Source organism: Tasmannia lanceolata, unplaced genomic scaffold (assembly GCF_043159265.1).
Source record: "Tasmannia lanceolata isolate RefF3 unplaced genomic scaffold, GAP_Taslan_0.1 ptg000008l, whole genome shotgun sequence".
NCBI lineage: Eukaryota > Viridiplantae > Streptophyta > Magnoliopsida > Canellales > Winteraceae > Tasmannia > Tasmannia lanceolata.
Window position 1 is genome coordinate 10,965,511 of NW_027518685.1, and position 12,309 is coordinate 10,977,819.

The window sequence follows — 12,309 nt, forward strand, 5'->3', positions numbered from 1 at the left end:
CATCAATCAAATCTCGCATAAGTAGTGAAGGTTATGAAGTCACTTTGCCCTACTGATGGGACAAGCATGGGAAAGAGCAAGATAAGAGGGTAGGTTCGAGGAAGAATATAAGAATCAACTGTTGAGGATCTGCCAGATTTTCATACAAGAGTTAGATCTAAAAACAATGTCATAATCATAAACTATACCCTTACTGAAATCTTATATATCATCAACTTATTGATAGCCTGTACGATACGAAAGTGCATCTTTTCCATGGTAAAAAAAAAGGAGATTCCTAAGCATGCTTATCGCAACCAGGATTAGCTTCCATAAAATGTTACATGATAATGTTACTTCAAGATCCTTACATCTCACTTTTCTATGGCAGGGAACTTGTCCACAAGGTTGAAATCTTTACTGGAGCTGGTATTGCCATTAAAAATATTAAAAATGTTTATTCGAAAAGATGTTCTTTTATTTTCCAATACAAACGAAAAGTTTCTGTTTCCAGTCAAATGGGTTTTTCATAGTAGGATTTTGCAAATAAACTACCTATGGTTGCTATTGCAGTTACTTTTTTATCTGTATTGCTTCTTGGCGATTTTGTAGATGTGAGTATTTCTTAGTTTTTGGTTGTTTGTACATAAGTTTCACTATATATTTATATTATTTTGTCATTAAAATTTCTATTAGTAAACAAAATGAAGTCAGCTAGAGAGATCTCAATAGATGTCTATGATATCAACACATCTTGATATTTGCCTGGATTTTTTTTTCAGGATAGAACAATTAATTTTCATTTATTTTTAATATTTAAAAAAAATTAGCCATCTTCTTTAAAAATATTGGACGGTATTCATAAAAATTACTGACATTCATATAAACTACTGCCATTGCATGCCAGTCTTCTGTTGTAGTGATAGTGTTTGTGATTAGTTCTATTGTCCCAAGATCATAACCACCATATGATCCAAGACAAAAACTATTGATGGTTGTATGTTTCTCTTCGAATCACATATATGAATTAATCATTCTTTAGTTAATTAATGAGTTTATGTTGTTAGTCATGTTTTTGTGTGGTTTATTAGTGTTCTCTAATATGGATTATGGCCTTTCAAGGTGACAGATTGTTGGATGACACAATGGAGTAAAAGTCACAACATTTGGAGTCTTTTGAGAGCCAATGCTTCCTTGATGGAAAGAACTTGCATTGCTGTTTGACAACTTTTTTCGAGCTCAATGTGGAGTTATTATGGTACAACACCTTATGAATGTATCACTCCTGAATTTTCACAAGGGTATTGGCCACCCCATATTTGTTTAATGTTTACATGGTTTCTGCCCGGCCCGGCCCATGACGCTATGAAAAAGTCTCATGAATTTGTGTTGTCAATTAAATATGTTTTTTTGCAGATTTATGTTGTAAAATACCAAAGTCACACATGCAACGCATGTGCCCTTTTACTAGTGCTTCATAAATTTATAAGCTCTTATATCCTATAGGTCCGTCTATGAAACATCATGGTTCCTATGCTAGTAATTTATGATCGCTTATTTCTAATATTTAATACAAAAATCGTATGATATAGCATATAAGAGGTCTTGAGAAATGTTCGCTTAACATAAATACAGGTGGACATTAATGATGTCCAAAATACGCATTGTATGAGAGTAAATACTATATCAGTGGGATTTACTGTGGACTCCGGCCAGTTAGTAGCAGTTGGCCATGTGATTTACTTGTTGCTAGGCAAACATGCATAGAACATTGTGCACGAGAAACATGGGCAATCACATGTTGCTAGGTAAATATACATAGAACATGGTGCACGAGACACATGCATGGCAGGGCCAAAGACTTAAACTAAGGAAGTGTCACGCGGTTAGCAGTATTAGGCGTGGACAGCATGATAATCATTAACAAACTTGTAAGAGCCCCTAGTGAGAATAGGGAATTGCTAGCGTCCATGGGTTTTCGCTGCTGGTATGTCGCACATTAGATCATCCACCTTGTTAATGGGGACAAAAGCAAATCCCGAGAGGGAAATAGGAAATATGAGTCAACGAAGCCTTCTCCGATACTCCCTTGATTTTTATTTGGTCAAAACACTCAAAGAAGGTGTTTTGACCGGATAAAAAATCAAGAGCCAGGTGGTTTGCCTGCCACCTAACCCTTGTTACTTTGACGGGCCGGCATCATATAAAAACTCCGATCATATAATGAGGATCAACATGAAAAATGAAATAAAATCCTATATAAAAAAAGCTGCGCAGAACAAGAAATTAGAGAGTGATCAGTGTGTAGCTGTAATACATTGTAAGCTGTTAATGTAAAAATTGTAGTTTTTTACATTGTAGCTGTAATACATCGGCCGATTTGCAGGATCCAAATCACAACGCAAAAAAGGGCTGCAGAAGTGAGAAATTCAAATCAAAATCTTCTCGGCATCAAACGGCCCTAAGCTAACTGGAACATGGAACCAATTCTACTACAAATTTACATTTTTTGTGGAAATATTTTATTCGTTTTGCACTTTGGCACAATGTGTTTCTTCATGTGCGAGATATTGTTATCATCCCACCCCCCTTGGTTTTATAACGACACCAATTATGAAACATGCTTGAAGTAATGCAGCCCGCACGATACAATACAATCAAAGCCAGAAGATACACTCCTTTGGTTGATCCGAACCATTCAGTCGATGGCCATTATTTTATAACTCCCACATAGAAAATATGTTCAGTACTTGTTGATTTTAGAGATGCCACTCGGTTTGATTTTTTTGGGAATTCCGGTTGAGATTTTACCTTAAAATCAGTTCGTGTTCAAATTGATACCAATTCATTGATTACCAAAAGCTCAACCGGCCCGTCCAAAGGTTGCACCCCCAGTTATATCCATAGGATGGTCCTAGCGCATCGATCTATAGAGGTTTTCCATAAAATGAAGTTCCTCTATAAATCAGAATGCTAGGAACATCCTATGGAATTGGGTTTGGGGGCACAACTTATTTATGTTTGTGGCCCATCAAATGCACGGCTTGGATCATCCTATAGTGTCGGCAATACAAAACTTTTTGAAGAGTACTGCAATAAAACAAAACTTGGCTCCAGCCCGAGTCGGAGTTAAGTTCCTCTAACCCCTTGCAAAATAGCTCTAATAGCAAGGGGTGTGGAAATAAAAGCTGCACCTTAGTTTATTGAAAACCTAATAAATGGAAAACTTCCTTTTACCCATTAAACAACATATAAATTTACATTTTTTTAATAGCAGCTGAATATATTATACGAGGAATGATAGAATGAAGGGCACCCTTTCAAAAATCAGCTTCTAGAGCTGCTCCGATTGATCCATCTCCACAAAGTGGGAGAACAGAAATTTCGGAAATGGCAGAGCAATAAATGTAATTGGTTGAGTTTATGTGCCCACTTACCAATGGGGTCGCCCTTCATTTTATCATTCCTCAAATTATACATTGCATATATCTTATTGATGTGAATTTCGTTGTACCAAATACATAAAAGCACCACTTATTGAAAATAATCAGATCAAATTCCAAAACAAAACGCTAATAATCAGATCAAATGGACGGAGATCCTCAACTTATTGAAAATATAGGAAAAACTTTTCTGGTCAGCTTCTGAAAACCTAAGTTCCACCAACAGAGGAAGCAGTCTTCCCCAGGGCATGACGAGACATGGAAAAGATGAACAAATTTCAGAATGGAATTTAAAAGAAATATAAACATCCGAATCCAAGACTCATAAATCCAATACTCATAACAAACTTTTAATAAAACATGAAAAATACCTTTGAGAAGTTAAGTAAGGAAGATATTAACACCAAGCACTTACAACCGTCATGATGAAGTGAAACATCAAGGACCAAACAGTAGAATTGAAGTTTGGATGATTTGTATGGGAAATAAACCAGGAGGAGCTCCCTTCAATCCAAATAAAACAGACTACAGAAAGTAAACTTCTCTATAATCACAGTATTTGGATTGAAGAGAGCTTCTCATGGCACATCTCCCTCCTTAATTCCTTATCCTTTCTGGGTGACAAGAAATGTTACTCTAATAATATTATCTCCTCTCTGTACTTCACCCCAATAAATAAATTCAAAATAGCCTTAAAAAATACAACACCCCACCCATAACGCCAAGTATCTCAATTGGTTAAATGTCCTGTTGGATGTCATTTTATCTGGCCTACAGAAAAGTTTGATGTGATTGGTCACTGGAAAATGTCATATCAAAGATAAAAAAAGCGAATCTAAATAGTAGATCTTGTCTTTGCAAACTGCCAAAAACACATAGAAAACAGGACCCCTATTTTTTGGCTTTCGGAATCCTTTGACTGTAAAACTGGATATCTACACTGTTGTGCTCTGAATATAACTAGTTTTAGAAGTGACCCGTGTTACTAGTTAAATAAAGCTTGTAGCTTTAACCTCTTTACCGCATTCCGATGCCATTACTGAACCTCATCGGTCGCATTCTGCTTTGGGTAGCGAAGAAAAGATAAAAAGCAGAAGGGATGCTCGTTGAGTTTGTTTCGAATCTAATGATTATTTTCTAATATTTATGAATAATTTCTTGGCAACAGCTTTCGGACCCACCAAAAGATTTGTGGAAGGATTAAGTTGGGTTGATTACAAATGGGATTGTCAATGATCTATGTTTAAACAGACATGTTTATTTGTTAAAGGGTCAAGATTATCCGATGTAAAGTTTCAGACAATAACCCGTTTCACGGTGACTTCTTACGAATGACTCAGATCATTTAATACCTTGCTTCACGTAATTGAATGCCTTGCTTCCTGTAAGATATCAGTCTAAAGGTAGATATAGTTTCCTTATCAAGGTCATTGGGTCCATTAATGTTCTTGTATTTATTTGAAAAATGGGCTCTTATAGCTACATGGCCAGCTACTCATGGTGGGACTTGGATATTTGTCATTCAGCATGGTTACACTAAGCCTCCAGCTCAATGGCCATGGCTTCGTTCTTCAACCTGGAGGTCAGAGGTTTAATCCCAGCTTACCTACTCAAAAAGTTAGCTTTGTTATACTAATTTGTGTTCCTCCTGGCCGACTGCACCTACTTACTATAATATTGGACCTTCCAAGTTACATTATCAAGATCGATGGAATATTAACTTACGAAGGAAGTTCTAAAGCCTCTCCTTATACCATAATATGATCGACTGTTTCTTTGTTTTCTAGCCCCTTCTCACCTTCTACTCTTTCCTACCCGTCTCTTATGATCGACCTCGTCTTTGTTTTCTGGCCCCTTCTCACCTCCTCCTCCTTCCTACCCGTCTCTCCTCTACCAGCACTACACCTCTCTCACCACTTAGAGAAACTAATTTATCATGGGCATGAGCGAGAGTGTCTCACAAAATGAACAATACCAACAACGCAAACATTTTTACACGATCCGGCCAAAAATCCATTTTTACACGCAAACATACTTCCTACCTAATTTGTCAAGTATGTGTCACAACCGCACCATGATTAACTCTGTAAAAGGCCCATGTATGTGTTTGGTTGCTACCCATAAATTATGGATATCCATCCTTAGATCAACATATGTCAATCTTCAATCTACATAGAAGGAGCATGTTGGAGTCTATTAGATCCAGTAATCCCTGACAATTAGTTTGTTAGAATAGTACGATATGACCATTGGATAGTTGGACCGTTGGATTTGGTAAACGAAATAGTCACGTTAGATTAAGATTCCTTTGTTTTTATACAATTTCGTAGCTATCGTAATCTATGTTTACCCTTGTTCTATATGAACACTCATTAGGACCGTCCTTACCCAATTTATAAAATCATGGAATAGAGAAATGACTTGCATTCAAGGTGTAGCAATCTAGAAACACAAGTAACAATACGTCCAGATCTTCTAAATTAATTACTTTGTTTAAGATTTTTTTCTTCCTTCTTTAATCAGATGAAGAAAAGATGAAACACAAGCACAACCATGCAATCCCATATTTCAAGTTTCTTCTTTTTGATCTAATTGCTTAATTGAGGATCTCCTTTTCTTCTTAATTAAGAAAAAGCAACCTAGAATAATAACTCAAAACCATGCATTCCCATATTTTTAAGATACTATTTCTTTTTCCTCTAAATTGCATATTGAATATCTCCAATATTCAAATATTTTAAATAGAAAAGTCAAAGATGCTTTTGCTTTTTGTTTAAAATTTGGAAGGAAGATTCAAATTAAAGTTCACCCCTCTTTCTTTGAAAACTAGAATCAATTGCATGAATGGGGACTTGAACCTAAGACCTTGATGTGTGTGTGAATGATTATGCTCTCTAAACCAAGGCAAAATAAATAGTCCCACATATGAGCTTGAGAGAAATTTTCTCATCCATATAAGATGGAGAGTTGGAGAAAGGCTAAGAGTTTTTGGGATCTACGTTTGGGGTGGCTTTTGCCAACATAAAAAGAAAGAGGTTTACACAGAAAAATGGTTATGTTTTATGGTTTTGCTTCATCTCTTTCTGTTCCTTCCGTGTCTGAGCACAGTTCTAAGGTTGTTCTTGGTGGACCAGTCAGCGAGTGCACGTGGACTGGAGCCAACTTTGGATGTTTTATCTTGGAGCATCGGTTCACGGATCTCGGTTGCACCGGTAGGGGGCGGATACGATTCTTAAGGAGAGTGACTAGTGGCACGACTCAGCCTTCTTTTTCTTAATCGGGTTTCCCATAAACATTTTTCCATCAAAAGAGATACGTGTAATCTGTTTTCCATGTTTTATTTCAATTATGGTTTAATTTACAATACTTAGATTTTTGGCTTTGCTTTGCATTGTTTTGAGGTCGAATAACATGTTTTCGTTTCAAGTAACGTATTTTGGGTTCAACTAAGCCATATATCATTCTTTCATTATTTGTTTATAAGATCTGTAGAAATCTAATCCGTCTATTTTATCCAACAGTCTTAAGAATCGTAACAAAACATATCTGATTTGTTGGATTGAATCCATATCTTAAGAATCGTAACAAAACAGGACATGAACACTGGCGGGCTTTGACTAGGTTGTTGAGGTACTTAAAAGGTACAATGAACTTTGGACTGCATTTTAGGGGGTTTCCTGCTGTCTTAGAAGGTTATAGTGATGCGAATTAGATCTCTGATTCAAGAGATTCAGTGTCTACCAGTGGATATGTATTCACCCTTGGTGGTGGTGCGATTTCTTGAAAATCAGTTAAACAAACATGTAGTACAAGTTCGACTATAGAAGCAGAATTTATAGCCTTAGCTCTAGCAGGAGCTGAAGCTGAATGGCTCAGAAATTTTATGGCAGATGTGCCTTATGGCCAAGGCCAGTTCCCTCGGTGTTTCTACACTGTGACTGCCAAGCTACTTTAGCCAAGACAAAAAATAAGACCTATAATTGCAAAAGAAGGCATATTCGCCTGAGGCATAATTTGGTAAAGCAATACTTGAGTGAGTGAACAATAGCACTCGACTTTGTAAGGTCGGAGAGGAATCTGGCAGATCCTCTGACAAAGCCACAGATAAACAAGGTGGTTTATGAGGCATCACAAGGAATGGGGTTAAGGCTTGTGGCATGAACCATTAGTGATGGACACCCAACCAATGTGAAAGGAGATCCCTGAAATTTAGTTCAATGGGTACTAACAAGTCACCGGATGGTTTGTTAACACTATCACCTCCTACTTCTAGATGCAAAATGTTCGAAGATAGTGTTCACTGCAAATGAGAAAGGATGAGTTATAGGCTCTTAATCAATTCATAACCTATATTGGGTGATATGTTACTTGCAGTGCATACTTGATGACTGACCTAAGTGAATGTGGAAGTAAGACCACCTCTTACGAGAATTTAACAAGTAATTCTCTACAACATTCATGAGAACCAAGAGGGGAACAATGCCAAAATGTTCCAAAACTGTGATTGAATCACCAAGGAATCGATGGTAGGGTGTGGATGACAGGTTCGTCGGTTACATTTACGAGGAAAGGTTGAAGGAGTCTAACTCTACCCGTACTCGGTAACGTAATCTGTTTATCCTAAATATCGGTTGAAGTCCAAAAGACACCGGTATGAACCCGCTCTATTATTCTAATGTGCTCAGATACTTCCGTTTTCAAAACTGTAACTGTATTTTGAATATTGTGGGAGATTGTTGGACAATTTTAAATATTTTAAATAGAAAAGTCAAAGATGCTTTTGCTTTTTGTTTAAAATTTGGAGGGAAGATTCAAATTAAAGTTCTCCCCCTCTTTCTTTGAAAACTACAATCAATTGCATGAATGGGGACTCGAACCCAAGACCTTGATGTGTGTGTGAATGATTGTGCTCTCTAAACCAAGGCAAAATAAATAGTCCCACATAGGAGCTTGAGAGAAATTTTCTCATCCATATAAGATGGAGAGTTGGAGAAAGGCTAAGAGTTTTTGGGGTCTACGTTTGGGGTGGCTTTTGCCAACAGAAAAAGAAAGAGGTTTACACAGAAAAAAGGTTATGTTTTCTGGTTTTGCTCATCTCCTTCTGTTCATTCCGTGTCTGAGCACAGTTCTAAGGTGGTTCTGGGTGGATCAGTCAACGAGTGCACGTGGACTGGAGCCAACTTTGGATGTTTTATCTTAGAGCATCGGTTCGCAGATCCCGGATGCACCGGTAGGGGGCGGATACGATTCTTAAGGAGAGTGACCAGTGGCACGACTCAGCCTTCTTCTTCTTAATCGGGTTTCCCATAAACGTTTTTCCATCAAAAGAGATAAGTGCAATCTGTTTTTCATGTTTTATTTCAATTATGGTTTAATTTACAATACATGAATTTTTGGCTTCGACTTGCACTGTTTTGAGGTCGAGTAACATGTTTTCGTTTCAAGTAACGTATTTTGGGTTCAACTAAGCCATATATCATTCTTTCATTATTTGTTTATAAGATTTGTAGAAATCTGATCTGTCTATTTTATCCAACAGTCTTAAAAATCATATTTGGGCTTCTTAAGATATGGATTCTATCCAACATTGCGTCTAATTGCTTTCTCGACTTTAAGAAGTGTGGAATACTCAAACCAAATATAGTTTCTTCTTGAAGCTTCCTTTGAAGTAACTCAGAAGTAATCTTTGTATTTTACATTCGCCATCTCCAGTGTACAAACAAAATCTAATCACGAAGCCAGAAAGACAGAGGGACACAACGACTCTATACCAAAGGCTACAAAAATGAGAAGAGAACTCCAACATAAGATTCATTGATAAAAGGCGTATAAAAAAAGGTTACAGAATCAAACCAGATGGCTTTACAAGGAAAGGATTAGTTAACATAAATCAGATGTATTCTCCCATCCTACAAAACTAAAACAGTAAAAACCTAACAAGAATCAAAGACTAGCTCCTATTTAGGTCACCAAAAGGTCCTAAATATTTAATATCTTATTATACAACAAGAGAGTCATGCTCCATGCTCGACTAAAGAAGTGCAAAACATGTACATCTCCCAAATCTCCATCACACATCAACATACCATACCAAACAGGAAAAGCAAAATAAATGTTCCAAGGTTCTAAAGCAGTAGTAAAATTGCCAATCCAAATGAAGATCAATCTAGTGAACAGACAGATTATGGCCACGTGTAAGAAGGAGACGGTAGATATGAGTTTAGGGCTCGCCCGATTCCCCACGACCAAAAGAACCTGTATTAGTGTATTATATGTGATGATCTTTGCCGAAAAAAAAAAGAAAGAGAAGGGCAAAACTAAAAGGAAAGCAATTAGTAACCCAAATCCTCTTACATTTTATATATAGAGAGAAAAATTGTACCATACCGTGCCTTAGGAAACATAAACCAGGTGGGAATGAGACGCAGGGTTTGTTGGACGCCTTCAAAAGGGATGGATACATGCTAGCCAAAAAAATCAGTTTGTAAATAAGAAAAAAAAACCTGCACTAATTTAACAATCCCATGTACATCTAAAAAATAAAAAAACAGCTAGAAAAATAGATCTAATGCAAAAAAAAAAATCAATAATTCATGCAAACCAAAAGAGAGCACATAGCCTTTTATTTGTTTGTAAGGTAAGAGATCTCATAGCCATTTAATCAGTTCTTTCATACAGAAAGAGAAAAAAAAATATAGAAAATACGTCCATAGAGAATTATAAAAACAAACTTTAAATACAAGCAATTCTTTAAAGAAATTAAAGAAAGAAAGAAAGAATCAGAAATAACGTGGAGCTCCCTTCAATCCAAATAAGGATCTCACATAGATAATGCAGCTCCTGAATCATGCAAGCCACAAGCCTATCACAAACCATCCAAACATGAAATAGGAGAGTGGAATCCATGCCTCAGCAGCTCAATCAAACCAGCAAGACCCTCTATTGGATACAAAGGAGCTCCACACAAAAAATCTAATGCCACCCAAACACTAAAACCGCCGATACAGACCAATCACACGGCAAAAACCCTAGTCCCAAACCCTACTATCCTATAAAAATCCAAAACCACAATATACCCTAACACCGCCTCATGAAAATCCAAACCTACCAAACACCACCAAAGACCCCAACAACCCAAATGTAATACTCCCTGACAAAATTCAAAACCCCCAAAAAACCCTAAATTACGTGACCTAAGACGCCTTCAAGTCAGCAACCCCTGCTAGATTCTATCGAACAAAACTTGGCTCTAGATCAGTTCGAAGGAACATCCTCCAACCCCTCTAATAGCAAAGGGTGTGGAAATATCAATTCCATGCTTCCTCCAAAGTGATCTGGAGCGAAGTTTTTTTTCGATTCTTTTAAACCCTTTGTTTGTGATACTCGATTCATGTTCAGTATTTAATGAGCTGAATGAAAGAGGAAAACTGGAAAAGCAGCCTAAATACTCTTATTATGGAATAAGATTTCTGATCCCTTTCACATGAGACGACACGAGATCTGTCCAAATAGTTGGTGAGATGCATGAAATGAAAATATCTTTCTCACCCATTTGTCCTAGAGTCTAAATCGGGCCATACTTTCCAATAAATTGAGTGGTCAGAAACTTTTAAATGAAATGGGTTTTTCTATTGGCCAATCGACAGCCGAGATTTTCAAAGGAGTCGATTAAAATTTAAAAGGAACGTGATGGAGACAAGAGAGGAGAGACTCGATTTCCCTGGCAACACGTGACCTCATTTACTACCTCACAACCCAATTCCAGCCCTAGATTTCCACTTTTCAACCTTTTTCGCTTCATCTCTTTCCATGTTTTGATAATGAGGCGAACTCACCTTTGTTTTACTCTAGTATGAAAATGCTAAAATGACGTGGGCCGTTAGGTAGGTTCGGTGCGATTTTGGGAGCAAGACTACATGGGTCGATGCATGATCTTCTACGAGATCAAAGGTATAGATTTCACATTATCACATACATGTCCTCAAGTGGGACATTAGAGTTTATCGTCACCTTTCCTCGGTTCTCCCTCAGGCCACCTGAGTAAAAGAGGAAGAAAATGAGCACAACAATGCAGAGCCACTCTTACGATAAAAATAGGGAAATGATTTCAACACAACTATGTTTTGATAAATGCGCTCATGTATCTTGTCCTTTAGCATTTATTTGTCACGTAAGTGCTTTCTGGGGACTGTAAAAACCCTTTTTTACAGCTCTTTAAATATATAAAAGACAAGAAACATGAGCCTCTTGTATCAAAACATGTATGTGTTGAAATCATTTCCCTAAAAATATTGGTAAAAGGTAGAATGTTTTTGCGGTTTTGCCCATTGGGAAAGTAATTTTCCAATCGTTTTTCACATCGTTTGAGAATTTTACAAATATATTGAGTCATTTCTATCAAAACATGTGTAAAATTGCTTTCCCAATGCACCTTAACAAGTGCGCCCTTAGGGCACCCATTAGCAAAAGGTAAAATAAGGGGCTAAATGAGGGCATGTCTATGAGATCAAGATCGTTGATCTCATTGAACTGAAATTCAAAAGCATCAGATTAAAAAACTACCAAATATCACCAGTTTATCTTCTCTTGGCAGAATCCGTATGCGAGGCTCAATCAAGTCTAGATGGAAGGTCCTAAGATCACCCGATCAAGGTGATCTCAACGGCATTTGGGTGATCTCAAGGTGATCTCAACGGACTGGATCACCATAATAAGGTAGGAGGGCTCACTAATATTGCATTAGCATAAATAACAGGTCTAGCCCCGACACACTGGGGTGCTTCCAACATTGAACCCACGCAAGAAAAAATAGAAATAAAAAATGGGTGACGATAAATTTGCACCCCGGCAAAGGGTTTGAATTATCCTACAGGGGGTGCGAATTTTA

The 12,309-nt window shown here is 37.2% G+C and overlaps 1 long non-coding RNA gene across 1 annotated transcript; it reads right to left on the reverse strand.

The window, feature by feature from the left end:
* Window positions 1-9,208: 9,208 nt before the first annotated feature.
* LOC143882816 (uncharacterized) lies at window positions 9,209-10,884 on the reverse strand. The gene is made up of 2 exons (XR_013252315.1): window positions 9,810-10,884; window positions 9,209-9,677 (listed from the first exon to the last, which is right to left on the reverse strand). It is a non-coding gene; the product is annotated as an uncharacterized LOC143882816 (long non-coding RNA).
* Window positions 10,885-12,309: the final 1,425 nt, after the last annotated feature.